The sequence below is a fragment of the Motacilla alba genome, chromosome 11 (genome assembly GCF_015832195.1).
Source record: "Motacilla alba alba isolate MOTALB_02 chromosome 11, Motacilla_alba_V1.0_pri, whole genome shotgun sequence".
Taxonomy (NCBI): Eukaryota; Metazoa; Chordata; class Aves; order Passeriformes; family Motacillidae; genus Motacilla; species Motacilla alba.
Genome location: NC_052026.1, coordinates 12,794,814 through 12,813,766, shown reverse-complemented (window position 1 = coordinate 12,813,766; position 18,953 = coordinate 12,794,814). Strand labels below are relative to the sequence as shown.

The following is an 18,953-nucleotide window of genomic DNA, read 5'->3' as shown; positions in this document are numbered from 1 at the left end:
TTCTCACACCATTAAGCCTGCATGCAGACACTCCAGTTTCTCTTAAAAGGGGTTTGATGTGCATTACCGTGCATAAATGTCCACCTCTGGCCCCAGGAGCATCAATCTAATGCTCTGAGATGCTTTCAATATATTGTGAATATAATAGAGCATGTCTGTGCATGAACTGTGATCTTTTCCTTTGATCCCTGTGCCTGGATGTCACCCAGAGAGGCAGTGGGGCGGGAGGTGACCTGCTGGTGGCAGGACAGGAGGGTACCTCTTCAGGTGCCAGAAGATGGCAGTTTTGCCCAGTGCAACAGGAAAGAATAAGAAGTACTAAGAGGAGCTGCACAGTTGCAGAGAAGGAAAAGACTTTGTTGTCTCAGGTAAGAAAGTTTGCTGGTGAGTGCATGATGGTATAAGCTGAAACCATTCACTCCAGACAGCCATGATGTCTATGCTTGACTTTCAGTTTAGCTAAATGCAATTTTTTTAAAACACAGAACATGGATTTAGTCCAGATGAGTAACCAAACCAACCCCCCTCATTTGTTTTGCCATAGCACATCCCTGAGCTTGGCCTGAACTTGGCCCTGACCTGCTGCTGGAGATGATATTCCTGCTGCATCCAAACAAGGAATGGCTTTCCATTTGTGTCCTGGAGGGAGTGCACTGAGCCAGGGCTCTGGAGCAGGACACCTGGAGAGCTGGGGCTGTGCACTCTGCTACCCAACAAAACTCCCTGCCACTGTCTCTCATGCCTACCCCACAAGCCTGGAACAACAAACAGACAGCCAAACTCTACACTAAGGTCAAATACAAACCTCACCCTGCTCATATCATGTATTTTCCCTACCCATCATATTTATAATTTATTTATGCCAAACAATTCCAAGAATTACGTCACCCAGAGGAAAGTATATAAGCTAAGCAGGCTTATTTTTGTTGTGCCCTTTTTCAAGCATTTAAAGGCATTGTGGTTTTGTGACAGATGCTCCTTTAATAACCCTATGATGGGCACTGGATGGATGAATGGGGCTTCATTTGAAATCAGATCCTGGGCTGTGATGGCTGAAGCCACGATCACTCATCTATTCACAACTGGTGTCAACTGCTGTTATTTAAGAGACAGCTGCATCTCTTCACAGGGCCCTGCAGACCGAGGCAGCTCTGCAGTCCTGGTATTCAGAGACTCAGGCTCTCCTCTGTCCTCAGAAACTTCAAGGTGATATTAAAAAGCTGAAGTGTAAGAGAGGGGATTTTCTTTTCCTCTTGCAGGTCTTGGCAGTATCTTGAAGTCCTTTATCACTTCCTCCATCTTCATTTTCAGCCATTTCTGATGACCTAACTCTCTTCAATTTAACGTTCCCAATTAATTATTCTTGCTTTTGAGATCCTCCTTTTATGCTGGGAGTGCTGCAAACGAAATGTACTGCAAAGTGGCCAAAGGACTCAGGTCCTGGGCAGTACAGTGATGGAGAAGCTCGTTACTGTAATTGCTGCTTTCAACCTGCCATGATTTGCTGGTGAATGGCAGCATCACCTAAACCCTGGGCTGTGTGCTGGGATTTCAGGGCATTCTCACTCACGCTACACCCTGCCCAGTCCATGGCTCTTCCACACAGCATTCCCCTTGGCTGCCTGACAGCAAGTCAGCTCCAGATTCAATTTGGTCCTGCATTCAACCTGGCTCTGAGGCTTGGAAGGCCTTGCCTCCCTTCCCTTGTGATGCAGCCTCGTGTCTGGCTCCAGCTGAGTTCTCTGGGGGATCTGGGGTTTGGGGAAGCTGGTACAGCCTGCCAGCCTCTCGAGAGGGCAAGATGATAGTGATAGAGAGAGGGGAGAGCCAAGCAGGATCCATCCCATCTACCCTTTCCTACCTGACAGCATCCAGTTTGTGATCCCAGCTGGGATATCTCCTTGGGAACCTGGGCTGGCAGCCCTCTAGCAGCTTAACTGGTGCTTAACTGGTGCCTGGCAGAAGAATACTCAGTACCCCCAATACTCAACCTTTTCTGGCTGCAGGTGAGCTGAGCTCTGCAAGCCTAGAGCCTTGATGTCACTCCCCCACCAATGCCTCCAGCCTGGCTGCTGGGCACCCCAGCTCCAATACCTGCTTGCCAATACACCCTTTGCTTTTTCTGTTAACTCCTCTCTTCATCTCTTTCCTCATCTCCAGTCTCTTCCAGCTCTCTGTGTGTTTCTCAATGACTGAAATTCTTTCAGTTGTCTGGGTCTGCTTTTCATCTGTTCCTGGGAGTCTCAATGGGGGTCAGCCATCAATTTATATGAAGTTATAAAACATTTTCAGTGCTGGTTTTGAGGCTGCATTCCAAAACTGTTTAAATCTTTGGCTGCTCTACCCTAGAAAGAGACTCGGGCTGTGGCAGATATTTTTTCCCCTGCACTTGGCTGCAGCTGAACTGGACCCTGTTGGTGTGTGCAGCCTGTGAAGCTCAGCTGGAGGAGCATGCCATGGCATGGCTGCCACACTAACACCCAGCTGTGGGAATGGGAGGATCAGCCAGGCTGCTGTTTGGATGCTGAGCCGATTTTAGCTGCTGCCTGTTCTCCTGGGCTCCTGCTGGAAGCATCTCTGAGGTTTCACTGGAGTGCTGGTGCTCCCTGCCTGTGCTGCTTGGAAGGACCTGCTGGTGTGAGCCTGAGCTGAGGAAGGATGGTGTACTTCGGGGGTGCCACCTCTTTGGGAACAGGGAAACCCAAGTGGGGACGAATTGCTACACATGGTGCTGGATGGCAGCACTGCTGGTATGCCCTTTGAGCTGAAAATCTCAAGGCCAAACTGTTGTGAGATATAATTAGTTGTCACAGCCAACAGGCTCTGTGACACAAAATCCCCTCAGAAGCTGGCATCTGTTTAACCAGCAGAAATAAGAGCACTTTGGAGGCCATGGAGTGAGAGCTGGGCTCCCCCTTCCATGTCATCAGTGCTGGCATCAGAGCTCTTCCATTGCCCAGCTCCAGGGTTTGCACGCTGGAGTGGAAGCATATCTGAAATGACACATCAGCTCTTACTTGCAGCCTGCCTTGCCCCGGGTTTGCAGGGGTTAAAAAGCTGAAGGAAGGTTAGAAGGTTTGTGAGTACATGAGTAACCCTCTAGCATTTCTGCTCCTGAGCCGAGTAGCTCCATTACTGCTTATATCTTTTATTTTAAATGCTTTGTTTTGAAGCAGATTGCAGGTTTCTGAGTCACTCCGTACACCATGCTCAGGGAGGTGAAGCCCAACTATTTTATGCTGCTAAAAGCAAAATGTAGAGGAAATGGCAATTCACAAATACAGGGAGAGGAGACCATTGAACAGAGGCTAAGAAAGGCAGGAGCTCTATACAGGCTAGTTGACAGCAAATAGCTATACACAGTAGTATTGCCCCTTCATTTGCTGTTTCCAAAAGCATCTGGTAGCAGCACTGTTGGTGCCAGAGAACTGCATGGAGAAAAGGAACTGTCGTCCAGGTGTCCCACGGGAATAGCTTGGTGGCAGCAGCCTACGTGCAGTGCGTGCACAGGGACCCCTCCTCAGGCTCTTGGCTACCACAGGAAACTTCTCCCAGGACTGCCAAAAGCTCCACTGCTTTGGATGAAGCAGTGGAGCTGAGGTTGCAGGCTGTGGTCAAGGCTGGATACCTGCGGCAAAGCTTACACAGATGGACATTCACATCTACAGAGCTTAATGGCAGTAAGATGGTTAAAGGTCTGTTGGGTTTTTCTTGCCGTGAGGGTGACACCTTGGCAGTCTTTTTGCGTCATCCAGCTGTCCCTGTGCACACCCAAGGTGCTCACACCATGCTGATGCCACGCTCACATCCTCAGTGCTCAATGAGCTGCGGGGCAGCAGCAGCCACAGCTGGGTCCTGCTCTGGGGCAGGTCTGCAGGGAGTGGGAGTTGGAGCTTCAACTCCAGGAGCAAGCCTGGAGACAGCAGCGTCTTCCCAGCGGCTCCTCCATCCCAGCTGTCCTGAGTTCTGGCCATGTCTCCTCTGGGAAGGAAAGGCCATGTGTGTGTGGGATACCCCAGCCTCGATTTGTTGGCTTGTGTTGTATTTGATGAGGAAGCAGATCCCCATTTGTCAACACATGCAGCTGAGTCACTGCTGGGCTATTTTGGACTCTGTGTACTGAGGCACTCAAGGGGCAGCTCCAACACCATGTCCTGGCAAATGCTGAGTTTTTAATCAAGGTTGTCATGAGCAGGCTCCATCTCATCTAAATCTAAATTATTATGTAAAGATGGCTCTATCTGAACACTCCTTCCTTGCTCATGGATAGATGGCTGCCTGTACCTGATCTTATTTTCCACCTTCTTCTTCCTTTCTTTCAGTGATGAACACACAATTCAATATATATTTAACATTAAAACCATTTAATATTTAGTGACTGTAGAGTAAGAGTACAGTGGATAAGCACTGGATTTAGGGAGTGTCAGTAGTGGCTCTACAACAGACAGTAATATCTTGTAGTTATCTCCTACCAGAGAGCAAAACCATGTGGGCACTGCTACCAGAAGGTGTGATACAATTTGGTTTGGCTGCCCAGGGCAGCTGGTGCTGGGCAAGTACCCAGAGGTCATGGAACCACAGTGTTTTTTCTGCAGACACTGTGTCCAGTCAGATCTGCTGTTATATTTGAGGGAAAGGGGAAAATCAAGCACAGCCCACTCTCAGAATCCAGCACCAATGCAGCACACACAGAGGGGATGTCACAGGTGTCTTAAATAATCCTCAGTTATGAAAAGCTTGAAATGTTGCCAAGCAGTGGCATCGTGTCCCTTCAGGAATCAATCCTCTCGAGGGGAGAGGCTGTGCAGAGCCCTCCTCTCCCCCTAGCAAACACCAGAAGGTGGCACACACTGTTCCTGAGGCAGTTCCATGTGGGTTATGGCAGGCAGGCAAGAGACCTTAGGGGATGAGTAACTCATCTGAGAGCAAGAACATTGCCTGGTGTTGTCTCAGTCTAGCCTAGAAAAGGAAGGTCTTGGAAATTTGCTCCTGGACTTTGGGTAATGTGTTTGGTGTTTCTGGCTGTGCTCCTCCACCAGCCAGTCCTGCCTCCATGGCAATCACATCAATTACATGGCAAGTCCTGCTAGCTTGCTGCTGCTCCTAATGATAAATCTCATCTCACATCCAACCAGAAGAGACACCAGCATGAAAACTGCCCAACTTCCTTCCCCTAACTTAATCCAGCCAGTGAGGTATCACTTCTGGTGCCTGCTTCTTGCAGGCTGCTAACATCTGGGGTGATGGTCACCAGGCTCAGGGATTACTGGGGTTACTTTCCTGAAAGAACCTTGCTGGATGCCATGGGTTTTCATTACTCTTCTCTGGGTAGTGAGGAGGATGGTCCCTGCTATTAAAGGAAGGTGCCAAATCTTGACAAAAAAGATGCTGCATTGTGATGCATTTTTTATGTTTTTGGCCCTGCACTGAAGCAAGGCTGTACAGGGCTTGTACATCAAGATCAACTTGACAAGTTGATATTAATACTAATGATAGGCAGGAGGAATGAATAAAAGCAGGTTGGCGTTTAGCTGTCCTAGTTAGGCTTGCAGTTTTCCAAGGCATGACTGGATCCAGAATAATTTTTAGCATCACATGTGGATGAGAAGAGTCACTAAATAGCAGCTGTGTGACAAAGGTACTTGAGGACATGAGGGGTCTCCAGGTGCAAGTGCTGGCTGGCTTTGCTCACGGGTTGTCAGCTCTGGCCATGTCTCTGCTCCTTACTGCTGGAATTAAAGGCCACTGTGTTATGGTTTGAGTTTGTCATCACAGAGCTCTGGCTGGGGGTGAGGTGGGTCTTAGAGGAAAAGCAAGCATGAGAAACTTACCCAGAAAGGATTTTGGAGGGGTCCTGGGAAAGGAGATGTGGACTTATCTTTCTGCATTGAAGCTTGAACATTAGTTGGGATGTAAGAGGGGATGAAAAAGGTTTTTTTTTTTTGACAAATCAGAGCCCTTACAAAAGAGAAAAACAACATGTCTGGGTCAGATCAATGACTCAGCTAGCTTAGCTACTGTCCAAGAGCAGATGTTAAGAGAAAAGTACGAATACAGGGCAAGCATGCAGTCTTCAGCTTTTCCAGCCTCCAGCAGTTCATATGGATAACAGAGTATCAAAGAGAAGTGTGATATCTTTATATTTATTACCCCTCAATGATTTTTCTTCCAGAAATTTGTCTAGGCACTTTTTGCAGCAATTTAAGCTTCCAACAACCACATCTGCAGCAAGGAATTTCCAAGCTCAGCTACCCTGTCTGTGAACAAACTGCCTTTTTCCGGTTTTCAAACTGCCGTGTCAGAGTTTAACTTTGTTAATTTTTGAATGGGAACAGCTGTCCTCTCTCTCCTCTCTATCTCCCACTTGTTTCTCTGTAGACATCTCTGAGACCTCTGCAACATCCACTGTGCAGCATCTCTACTCTGCTACCAAGACATTACTTCACAGAAGCCCTTTGGAGCCTTTTGTCACATAGAAAGGAGTTTTCCTCATGTCCCAAATCCTTTTGGAGATGGAGAAGGGAGGGAGCTATAGCTGCCTTGTTCTGCAAGTGACCATCTGTTTTACAGTCACTCAATCTGCTGCTGTTTGGAGAACGAGGCAGTGTAACACCAGGCCCCTGTGGCTGCTACACAGGGCAGATATGGTGACCACAGTCCACCAGCAGTGCTGTGATGCCTTCTAGCAGTGTCCTCATCTGGGCAATGCCACTGTTTTATATAAAGTCTGTGATTTAAATTGTTGTTTAGCAAGCACAGAGCTGCTGACCACAAGGCACCTTTGTTTTATAAGCAGAGGATCTTGACAGGGGCTGGCTGTGTCTGTCCAGTGGCTCTGCGTGAGCCCAGGATGACGCAGGGCTCGGGCTGTGCAAGGTCTGCTCTCCTGGTGGCCCTGACACAGGTGTCCTCTGCACAGCAGGGCAGACACAGGCACTGATCGAACTTCGGCTGAAGCAGAGGAAAGCTCAAAGCTCCAGCCTTGCTCCTGCTCTACGTAAGGCTCTGCTTCCTTCTGACACCCAGCTTTGAAGGACAGTAGCTGAGCTGGAAAAGGGATGAGGAATGGTGGGACTTGGAACCCTGGAAGTGAGCAGGATCTGTGCCTAAACCTTTATGCAAGAGAGTTAGTGGGTTTGAAGCTTTTTTTCTTTGCTCCAGGACTGCTGTTATAAGCTGGCTGACAGTGGAGCTGATGGTTTTCTATACTGTAAAAAGAAGAAAGGAAAGAAAAGGAGGGGCTAAAAATAAGCTCCAGGGAGTTTGGGATAATGAAGGGCTTGTTCTGGGAAGGAGTCTTGCTCAGTGAATGCAGGCCCTGTGCTGCAGCAGGGCCCCTGGTGCATTCACAAGCATCTGCAGAGCCCAAACAGGGGAGAGACATCAACTAACCCAGTTTGCTGCATGCACAGCCCCCAGTGAGCACACCAGCAGAGGCAAGAAGGATTGCTTGCCCTAATGCTCCTTGCATTGCACAGCAAACATTCAATTTGGCCCCAAGGCCAAATGAGCTAATTACTCAGAATTACTCCAGCCCTGGAAAGCAGACAGCTGGGACCACAGATGAAACCAGTCCCACAGTCTTTAACCTTTTGATCAGCCGCTGGCCAGAGATATTCACTGGGGTGTGCACAAAGGCCTGGGACATCTATTTACACACTTGTTGGTGAAGTAGCATTAACACCTCCATTTCTAAGCTGGAAGAAAAGAACTGGATATAGCTGCAGTGTTTTGTAGTGCTTGGTGTCTGTCTGCAGCAGGGATAGCACCAGTGAGGGATTCAGATCTAATGCTGCAAAGGGAAGCATCACTTAATGAGATCTGTGTTCTCGTATCACGTAGCTGGAGGATGGTGCAATTACGAGGAGTGGGGTAGGTCTGTCGGGAGCTGACTTCAATCAGGGGCCCCATTTATCCACTCACCCTGCTGAGGAAGATGCATTGCTGGTGATGGAGTGGGAATCATATCTCTGGATCTTCTCATCTGTCCATTTTCCTGACCTATTAGCAAGCTATGGGGATTTCTGCTTTCAAATGTCTTTTAAGCAACCCTGCCAAAAACCATGGGTACCAAAATTAGCCAGTGCTCTGCCATGGGCAGATGTGACTCATAGGTAGCAAAAGCAAAACCTGGAAATTTTACCCTTGGCTGCACGCTAAAAATATCTTAGTTATGCCAGACATGGGTAGATCTCTCGGGCGTGTAAAATCTGTGCGACGCAAATGGACTTTCTGGTCCTTCTCAGCAGCTGTCAGGCTGAGGCTCCTTCGAGAGCAGCTCTGCTTGTGGCATTGCAGCGTTTTGGTTTCAGCCCAGGCCAGATCCAGAAGCAGAGACACGTAAGGGAAAATTCATGGAGTTTCTCATCCCTTTAGAAAATGTTCAGCGGAATCATTGTCAGGAGAAGATTGTTTATAGATATCAAAACAGCTTGATTGTTCTCACCAGGACCGGGACCGGCTGTCACCTGCTGGCCCCATATCTTTCCTTCCTCCCTCTTCTACTGGCACAAGCAACTTCAGAGGTCCATTAGCACAGTCTTCTGTCACCACACACCCACTCCTGGGGTTAGGCTGCTGCAGTCCTCCAGACAGTGGTTTGGGTTGCTCACAGGCTTCTGCAGGAGTGGGCTGATCTCTGTGCTCAGCTCAAGATGCATCAGGGACATTTGCATGACAAAACCGATTTGAGATACTCTGTATGGGACAGCCCAGCCATAAAGCTGCTGTGGCTTTGTGGGGGATGAGCTGAGGACACCACCTCAGAGGCATGTCCCTCCACAGGGCTGGGAAAAGCTGCCTGCACTTGAGCTTATGCAGACTTTCCTCTGTGCCCTGGGGACGTGTCCCTGCCAGAAGCAGCCTCTGCCATCTGCCCACGGACCTGTCAATGACCACATCTCTTGGGAGCAAGCCAAGGGCCAAGGTGCTGCAGTAAGCCAGGTGGGTGGAGTGGGAGCTCCTCCCTGCTTGTGGGAGAAGTTTGAATTGACCCAGAAGCACTTCACTTCCAGTGGGAGGATGGAGCTGGGCCAGAGAAATGTTAGGTCTGGAAAACATCAACTCTTCCAGACATGGTGGGCTTTATTCCCAATAAATGCCTTTGGTGTGCTTCCTCTTGGCTGCAGGAGGGGAGGAGAGCACCTCGAGCAGATGGCTGGTTAGCAAAATTGCCCCTGCTCCCTGCTGCTGGAGCATCTCAGCTCTGGCTGAGCAGGATTGATGTGTCCTCCCAGCCTCCCACTGGAGCAGGGAAGTACTATTGTTCACACTTGCTTTAGGAGGAAGAGAAGTATCAAGGGGATAGAGGATTTGCCTGAGGACACAATGGGAAGTCTGTGGTGGCACTTGGAAATCCCTTTGGGTTCCCTAATATGCAGTCAGAAGCTTTGACCACCAGAACTTTCCATTCTGAGGTTTATAAACCTCAAGCAATATTCTTCCATGCTTTTAATAGAGATTTTGTCCACTTAGGGGAAGGTACTGCAAGGCTGGTAGAAACTGAGTTTTATTAAGGCCAACTACAAGAAAGAAAAGAAAGAAATGTATTCCCTACATAAAGAGCAGCTGATAAAATGGTGTTACAATTGATGATTAAATCAGAATGGAGATAAATAAATGCTTTCTTCTTTTTTTTTTTTTTGTTTTGGTGAACAAACAAGGCTGAAAATGGATGTTGTCATGTACCTTTCTGCTCCATCCAATATAATTTCATGCATTCCCTTATGGATTTTGATGAGTTCTGCAGATCAATGACACAGCACTTAAACACAAGCTAAGCAGTAATTACAGATGCATGCAAGATTTATTCATCTGGTGGCACTGCACCAGCTGATGGAAGGATCAGCCGTATCCAATCAATGTTTGAAGCTTCTCAAAATACAGAGGTTTTTTGGCTCCCACTGCAAAGTGAAAATAGAAATAACCTCCTGAATCCCAGGAATGCCTCCTTAGGTCCATACAGGGTAAGGCTGCAGGATGGATCTGGGTCATATCTGCACTGCTGCTTGTCCCTTGCCTCTGCATCCCCATAAATATTTTTCTTGTGGGGTCTTCTTGACATGCTCACTGCATGACCCACTTCTCCCCAGGGCTGAGAACTGCACTGATGAGATTTAAGGCATAAGTAAGGAAAAAGAAGAAGCAGCATTGCAGAGAAAAGGGCCATGGAGCAGGCATGCCCATGGGGACGAAGGGATCACCTGGGGGGCCGCAGCCAAAACCACGGAGAAGCGTAACGTGGCCCTGCTGTTTTGGGAACACGTGGCAGGGGAGGCAGGGCAGCATGTGTAAAGCAAGAAACTGGATTTTGTCCAACTTTTCTTCAGGCTTTCCCTGTTGATGTGAGTTATCTGTTCCTATAGGAGGTCTGGCCTCCCGTGCAGCAAAGCTGCTTGCTTCCCACTGTCACCACGGGAGGCCCTGACAAGCCAGGGAGTCCCACACTGTGATGACCTTTGCAGGGACTTCAGAGAGGGTGCTAATCCTACACCTTGCACTGCCAGCCCTGAGTGCAGGTGGGACTGGATCGAGGCTGTGGATCAGGAGATTCAGCTCTTTATCGTGTGGGGGAAGAGACTCTTCCACCCCCAAGTGTGCTCCCTGGGCAGGGAATAGGTAGTTAAGCTCTTGGGCAGAAACGTGCAGCCTTTTTACCTGAAATTGTTTGTAACTTCTGCATTTGTGTCACTTCTTTGTTTAAGCATTTTTGTTCAACGAGAAGCTCCTCTGGGGATTTCTTCATGTGAAGTTGCTGCTTTAACATTAGTTTATTTTGAGCAAAGGTTTTTGCCTGGACTCCATTATCAATTCCCAGCTCTCAGCATCTGCTAACTAGCATCAACCACCTCTGTCTCTTTCTTTCTCCTATTTCTGCCCTTAGCATATTTAGCATCACTGCGCAGCACACTGGTGCAGTATTTGTCATGTTGAGCACTGCAAGAGCATGGATCTGTTTAACTGCAAATGTTTAAACTGACATTAATGATGCTCAGTAGGATGTACTGGCTGGTGTTTTCCTGAAGGAGGATTTGGAAATGGTTCTTAGGCTATTGCCAAACCTTACATACCAACAGCAATACTGAGGGACTGGGAAACTCTGATCTATATCACTAAAAGTGCTGTAAAAGCCTCAGAGCTACAGTGGCTGCTCACATGGTGTTTCATGGACCAGGCTTGCAGTTTTAGAGCACTAAATGTCTTTTCAGTTCTGGCATTCCCAGCAACCTGCTGCTTAGCACTGGGGTCACAGTGTAGCCCAGCAAGGAAGGGGTTACAACGACACAAAATGCATTGTAAATCCCCAGCAAATGACTTGGACTAACCACCAAAACCAGAGCTGACACTTCCTCAGTGTGGCTCCATGGTGCAGTTTGTGCCTGGCTTCCCTCTCTGTATCTCCTCCTTCCCCTCCCAGCAGCATGGAGTAGGTGCTCAGAATAATTTTTTTCTCCTCTTTTTTCCCCAATAAATTCAGTCTCCAGAGAGTCTCAGGGTGCCCAGGAACCTTTGAGGAGGTCCCTTCTCCAGGCATTCAAATGCAGTAAATGTATTGGAGGTGGGGAGGGTTGGAAGCATGAGGATTTTGGCACAAGGATGGATGTTCGCTCTGCTGTTCTCCAGCCTCCTTCTGCTGTCATGAACAAATTGAGAAACCCTGCCCAGAGCCTGTGCCCACCAAGGAGAGTGAGTGTGTGCCTGTCCCTGACAGTCCCTGCAGGAGTACCCTGAGAGTCTGAGCTGGGCAGGGGGAGAGGCAGGTTGAGGGGTTACAGGGTTTTCTGGATGGACTGTGAATACAGAAGTTTTGGGTTTGGATCTGTGTGATATGTCAGTGGTCTGAAGGCAAGGAACATACATGGGGAAGACGAAACAATAGTTCATAGACAGCCTCTGTTATTTTTACTGCAATAGTGTAAAAGGTGTGGATGAATGGACTGATATGAACCTAGCACTAGCTAGTCCCAACTAGTGTGTGGCACAGGCAAAAAGAAAAAAAATATAGGAAAAGGTCAAAAATCTGTCTGCAGTGTGTTAGGCCCCCTGTGCTGATGGGGCTCACCCCCAGCTTGTATGGCAGAGTGGCATGTGAGCAGTGCTGTGGCAGCATCACATCTGTTTGCCTTAGGTTCTGCTGCCCCAATCAACAACAGTCTCATCTGTGAGCGCTCTGGGGAAAACCAGGTACAAACAAACCCTTTGTCAGGTTTCCAAGAGAGGGAGGAGGCAGGAAGGCCAGCCCTGGCACTGACCCAGCCCTGCAGAGCCGGTGTCCACAGGGCTGAACTGAAATGCCAAGGAAAAGCACAGTCCCCCTGCCTCCTGCACAGCCTGCACCTCAATGCCCCTGGTGCCAGGCTTCTCCCAAGACACACACTCACACTTTACACACCACACCCAGGGCACTGGCCGTGGCCAAGCGTGTCTCCATGGCCTGGAGAAAGGACCCCGTATTTCCCCCCTTCCCGTCCAAACTGCAGCTCGATGGCTGGGCTTGCTCAGCATCCCAGCCATGCTCATGGCCTGGATGAGCGAGACACAAAGCGCTGTTTGCTCTGGGGCTAATTAGAGCTATCGTATCAATTAGCCTGTGAAAGAATCGGCGTCCCTAGCTCCACGGAGCGAATCGCAGCCCACAGGACCGTCGTGGCCAGGTGCTGGGACTCTGCTCCCCGGGGGCTCCCCCAGCCCCCGTGCCCCGCTGTGCCTGCCCAGCCCCACCGGCTCCGGCCTCGCTCGGCTGCTCTCGCCACCGCCACCGCGGACGTCAGCAGCTCATAAACAGCAGCGTGTCATTGTCCCCACCGGGAACCGCGACAAGGAGCTGCAGCCTGCTGCCCGACGGGCACCGCGGGCTCCCCGGCGGCTGGGGAGCTCTGCCTTCCTCACAGAGGCTGTGCCTCCCTGCATGGGCACAGATCTGCTGCTTCAAACCCATCATCGCTGAGTCCTGTGATCCGGTGATTTCACAGCGTGTCCCAACGTTTGCTACATCCTTGGTTTTTTCCCTTCATTTTTGTTCTCTCAAGCGCCTCAAGGCTGGGTATTAGATGGGCTATTTGCTTAAGGAAATAAAAAAAGGGTTTTCCAGCTCTCCTGTTCACAGACAAAAGGCTTTAAAGTACAAGCCAGAGGGTTTAGGAAGCAGCAGATAAAAGCAATTTTCCAATGGTTCTCTTAACATGTTCTGAAAAACAGGGAGTTTTAGCTAGGCTTGTGATTGGTTTTGGATTTAACTCCTAACCTTAAAGTTGAATTTTGGATAAAACTCCTAACCTGAGGATGGGAATGCTGCATTCTTCTAGTGGGAAGGGTGAGTGTGTGCACTGTGTGGTCCCCAGGAAGAGGGGGGGAATGAGTGGCAGCACTGCTGCACACCTCTAGCAGTCACTCAAAAGCCTTTGGAGCTCTCCTGCACCGTGGGGGCTGATGAATGGCACCACTCTGGCACAGCGGCGTCAGAGCCCTGAGTAGGGCACAGGATGGGGAATGGGACGATCCATGGAGGAAACAGAAATTGTGAATGAAGGCAAAGGAAGATAACTGCATCCTGAGCACACAGAGCTGAGCTGTCCTGCTTAGCAGGGCTTATCCTAGGCTGGAGTGGCTCCTCCTGGGCTGTTCACCCCATGGCTGCTGCAGGCAGTTCTGCCCCAGAGTTCCCAATGTGCTGCTACATGCTCCCTGGACTGCAGCAAAATCCTTTTTCAACTTTTCCTTACAAACTGGGATGATTTCTGGGATGGGACTTGGGGGCGGGGGGCACAGGCAGCTGTGCAGCATCTCACCACTGGTGCCTGCAGACCTGTGTGGAAGACAGCTTGCTCCATCGTGGAGCCTGGCTACAAAGAAACCCCTGCATTCCCGCCATTCTTTGCCATTTAAGGATTTCAAACGGGTAGCAAATCCATCAGGAAAGCACATGCCACCGCCAGGCTCACCTCCCAGCCTCACAGATGGTGCCAGACCTGACGCCAGCCGTGTGAAGAGCCTCGGCATGGTGGTCTCCTGACAGATTTTCCTGCAGACACACCGCAGGATCAGGAGGCTGAGAGCAGCGGGATGGTCCCCACAGGGTCACATGCATTGCTGGGGGACAGGGCTCAGAGCCCCCAGTGCACAGAGCCAGGTGCTGACTGGCTGACATAAAGCAGGAATGTCACACACGGGAAGGGGGGACAATGCCTTGCTAGAGCTATCCACTTCCCTAAGGAGCTTCTAGGAGCAATCGTTCCCGAGAGCCTCTCTGGTGCACCCCTCAGGAGATGCCCCATCTCCTGCGCTCAGCCTGTGCGAGTGATGCTGTTTGTCTTGCAGGGCAGGGTGTGATGGTGGAGCTGGGGGTGCACGGTACAAATTTCAGGATGCAGAAAGGGAGAAGGAAGCTTGGGTTCCTTGGCTTTGCAGGGGAGGAGGAGCAGGGGCTGTGAGCTCCCAGGAGAGTCTGGACTCCCTGGCTGTGAAGCTGCATCCCAGCGCTGCCATGCCCCGGTGTGATGAGGATGTTGGGGTGAAAGGTGGGACACACAGTGAGGGGCTCACTGCAGGGTGTGAGTGCTGCCTGAGGAAGGGTGGGAGAGGGAGGCTGCAGTCAGCAATAGGGGCAGCAGTGAAAAAACAAACTGAACGGAACAAAAAAAACCCAACCTCAACCCTTAGTGGCAGCCTGCCAGCTCCAGCTGGTTTCATAAGGACATTTCAGCCTAAAAATACACAAATACTCAGCCAAAAAAAGTCAAATCTTTCTGCGCCAAATCTGTCACCCACAGCCCTTCACAAGGCAGGAAGAAATTCCTGTTGGGTCTGTCAGTCGGAGATGAGAACAGATTATCTGGGGTTCAGGACTGTGGTTCAGCAGGTTTCCTTGGGGGGATGCCCTGTGCTGTGTTTATGGATGGTGCTGGCTGCTCCTCGCCACTAAGCAAAATGTGAAAAGAGAAGAGATCGTTTCCAAGTTCTTGCAGTGTCTCCTCCTCCAGGCAGTGTGAACTACCTCAGCTTCTACCCTTTTGGTATGAGCTTTGCCAAAATGGGGACAGCCCTGATCTGATGAGCCCATTTAATTGTGTCTCATTAAATACCAATTTACTTACTCAATGTGTCAAGATTTTACTAATCCCAGGCCAAAGACAACACAGTTACGATGCAACACAGAATGAAAAACGGCAGGGAGGTGGCAGGTACTGCTACGCCTTTGTGCTCAAGGAATGAACTACCTATGTAGCTTCTCTGTTCCTCCTTCAGGGCAGTCTGTATCTCCTGTGTCTCTTCAGAGCTGTACCCCAAAAGAGGGTGGAGCTCTTCCTCTGCCCTGGGGTCTGAGAGGGGCCAAGTGGGATGAGCACTATAATGAGATCCAATATCTTATGATGAGGCTGTGTTATGCAGAGCCCTGCAGACCTCTGCCTGGGAGTTTTCTGCCAAAGAGGCTCAATCCTCCTGCTTTCCTGTCAGCATTTGGTGGGATAGGAAGGTGACTTAACACATACTGTCAAGATAATCTGATGTGGTCTCCACTCTGCTTTGGGCCAACAGAGGCAGCCCCTGGAGAGTTTATATCCAATTTTGGCGAAATTGGGTGTTCCAGATGGATGAAGACTTAGGGGGAGATGCTGGAAAACATCCAGCCGATTTAAAAAACAATGTCTTTGCTACTGTGCTCTTCCTCCACCTCACACTCAGCCCTACGTGAAGCCATGTAATAACAGCAATTCTTAAATTTATGAGGATAGTAAAGAAAACTTAGACCTCTACCAAGCCCAAGCCCTGCAAGACTATAACAGTCTGAAGCTCAGATTGCCTGTGTCTCCCTCACCTTGCACTGACAAGAAACAGCCCCACTCCAGAGCCAGCACCAGCACCAGCACCAGCACCAGCAGACATTGCAGAGCTGCTCCTCCCTGCAAATAGATTTGCATCTCATTTGTGAGAATGGAGCAAGGTAGGTGATTCCAGTCAACCAGCTCTGGTCTTTATGGACTGTTTTGTTTTTCTTGTTGTAGAGGAACTTGATTATTCAGTGCTGGTGGGCATATTTACTTACTGGGGTAAATTAAACCATAAATTCAGACAAATGTACCTACCTCTACACTTGTGATGTATTTTTCCTTTCTGCTTTATTGGGCTCCAAGACACAAAGGTGCATTGTTCAATAAACAGTGCAATGCAAGTCATCCCAATTAATTGGATTGTTCCATTTATGCTGCTACTGCCTCCAATTAAATGCAAGGGAGCGCAAGTGACAGGCACGAGTAAGATGGGTGTGCAGAAAACCATATTCTAATGCAAAAGCTGTGATGGGGAAATGGAATCTACACACCTGATGGGAATATTAATACAAAACCATGACCTATAATTTTTCTTTGTTCAGTCTGGGCGTGTCAGAAACAATTGCAGCTCATTAAAATGGATCATGTCCTGACAGTCCTGCATAATGTCCACGTCCCACAAGTCCCATGGTTTAAATGTTTGCCTTGCTGGTGAAGCCAGCAAGGTAAATGTTTAGACCACGGGACTTGTGGGACGCAGACATTATCATAGAGCTGCATGGTCCTGCTTGACCAGACAACTGCAGCAAACCTTGAAGACCCTTTCTCTCTGTTAAACCCAGTGTTATCAGAGAAAGAACGAAGGGAAAAAGAACAAACTCAGGAGTGCCAGTGTGGGTTGGAGCTCTGGAGTTCATCTGGTCCATCCCCCTTTTCAAAGCAGGACCAACTTCAAAGTTAAGTTCAGTTTGAAAATTAGCTCAGGTGGCTCAGTGTTGAGCACTTCCAAGGATGGAGATTTTACAGCCTCTCTGGGCAGTCTGTTCCAATGCTGCCTTGTCAGGCAGGGCTCAATCTGGAAGCTATTCACAACATCACAACAACATCTGGCTCTACTTTCTTAACTGCTTTTTTTGATGCAAAGTGTGTGTTGGCATGTGGGATGCAGTAAGAATCAGTAGGGAAGGTGATAGCGTTGTGCAAAGACAATTCTTTTGCAAGGAAAATAGATCAGAAAGCAGTCCCACACAAGATGGGGTGAGAAGGAAAGAATTGCAGTATTTTATTCTGAGATTGGTGCCTTTTTTCTGTAAGGCACTGCCAGACCAATTCTTGAAGATGAAATAACCAAAATGTTGTCCAGTTTGGGCTTGGTATTTGGCACAGACTTAAGATTTCAGTGCTGTGGTTAGCTGTACTAGAGCAACAAACACAACTGCTACTCTCTTTCTCCACTGAGCAGTGAGGTCTGTATCCCTCTTCTGAGGCATCTCTCTTCCTTGGTTCCTGATGGAGGGAGCCAAAGGCAACAAGCTTCCTAGCCCTGACACCTCTGATATGTGTGAAGATGGATGGGTTGAATGCAGGCCTAAAATATTTTACATTTTCACGGTAGTTTCACAGCCCTGGCATTATCAAATGATCTTTCAAAGTACTTGGAAGCAGGAGGAGAAGAACTTGAGATAGGTTCTGGCTTTTCTGTGTCTGTGTACTTGCAAACTGTCTCTGCCTACACATCTTGCAAGGCCTGCTCCTGTTTGGAGATGCACACAGAAAATTAGTGCTCGTGTGGATGCTCTGTCTGCTCCATTTCCCCCCTGAAGTTTGGAGGCTGTTCAAAGCCAGTCCCCATCCCTGGGTGCTTAAGATCAGACTTGCCCTATGTGCTGCACTCCACTGACCAGCCTAGTTAGGAACTCGAGGCTAGGAAACGCAAGACAATTTTCAAATCTGAACAAAAGTGGGAGATTAAGGAAACCAGCTGGAAACCTCTGTTTTGCTGATTTTGAAAGCAAAATGTGGGTCACAGATGTGCTTCCACAGACAGAAACTGGCTGGAGAAGAAAAAGACATCAGCATTGCCCAGACTCTTTGATGATCAGAGGTAGATTTAGCTCCTAGGCATAGAGACAAGAAAGGAAGAGGAGACTAAGTAGGAATAAAAACATAATCAAGATATTAGGAATGTGGAACGCAACCCACCCGTAAATTTGCCTTAGGGAACTACAAAAAAATGCAGTAACAAAAAAAGATGAAACCAATTGCTTCATCTTACTCTCTTCCCTTGTCTTGCCTTCCTTATGGTTTTGCTTTTTGCAGTCCAAGACACAGGGGGTCCATTACAGAACCTTCCCTCTTCCTCCTTTGTAAGAGTGCTGTTTTCTACTGCTCCTTTGCAGCAGCTACGAAATTCTTGCTAAGGACTGGTTGACTTTAGAGCCCAAAAGAAACAAAGCTTTGCAGGAAATCCATACTTGTCTGCATGTATCAGAAGCTAGAAAGCAATGTGCTCTGGCCCATCTGGCTCCAGAAGGGAGCTAATACTCACTTCTTGTTTAGTCTAACACAAAAGATTAAACTTATTTTCAGTGAAATTGATGACAGACTGGTGAGAGCCATGCTGCTGACCCTCGCAGGCTGTTGATTAGCCTGTGACTTGGTCTCCCAGGGGCTGTAACAGAAGGCCTGTTGTTCCAGCCATTTAGAAACTCAAGGTAAAGGACTGGAAGAACAATTAAAGACAAGGGCAGCACTGACTCAGAGAAGCCCAGGTGGTGGCTCCTTTGAAATAGCCAAGCAGCAGGGGGAGGTTCTGAAAGCATTTAGGGCATTTGGTGGGTGGTTTCTGGGGTGAAGGGAAGTGCCCAGAGCACTCCTGAAGGTCTCACCTGTGCTGGCCACAACATGACCTGGTCACTTGGTGCCTTCAGGCTTTGTGGCATGTGCTGAGCAGCCATGGAGCACAATCTGCAACTCCTGCAGGAAACTTCCCTCCTGCCAGCAAAATGCCAGTCCCTAAGGCTTAACACCAAGAGAAGCCTGAAATGAAATGCCAGTGCAGCTCACTGCCTGTCACTGTTTTTCAGACTTTGGGGAACTTAGAATTCAGTTCTTGTCTGGAATTTATTTTTCTCAGCCCTAATGAAAACACATTTTGTAGTTGTTAGTGTTTTAAATTGAGTATCA

At 48.8% G+C, this 18,953-nt stretch overlaps 1 protein-coding gene across 2 annotated transcripts in view; it reads right to left on the bottom strand.

The window, feature by feature from the left end:
• GNAO1 (G protein subunit alpha o1) overlaps positions 1–18,953 on the bottom strand; it is a 143,068-nt gene that overhangs the window by 27,435 nt on the left and 96,680 nt on the right. The window lies entirely within an intron of this gene.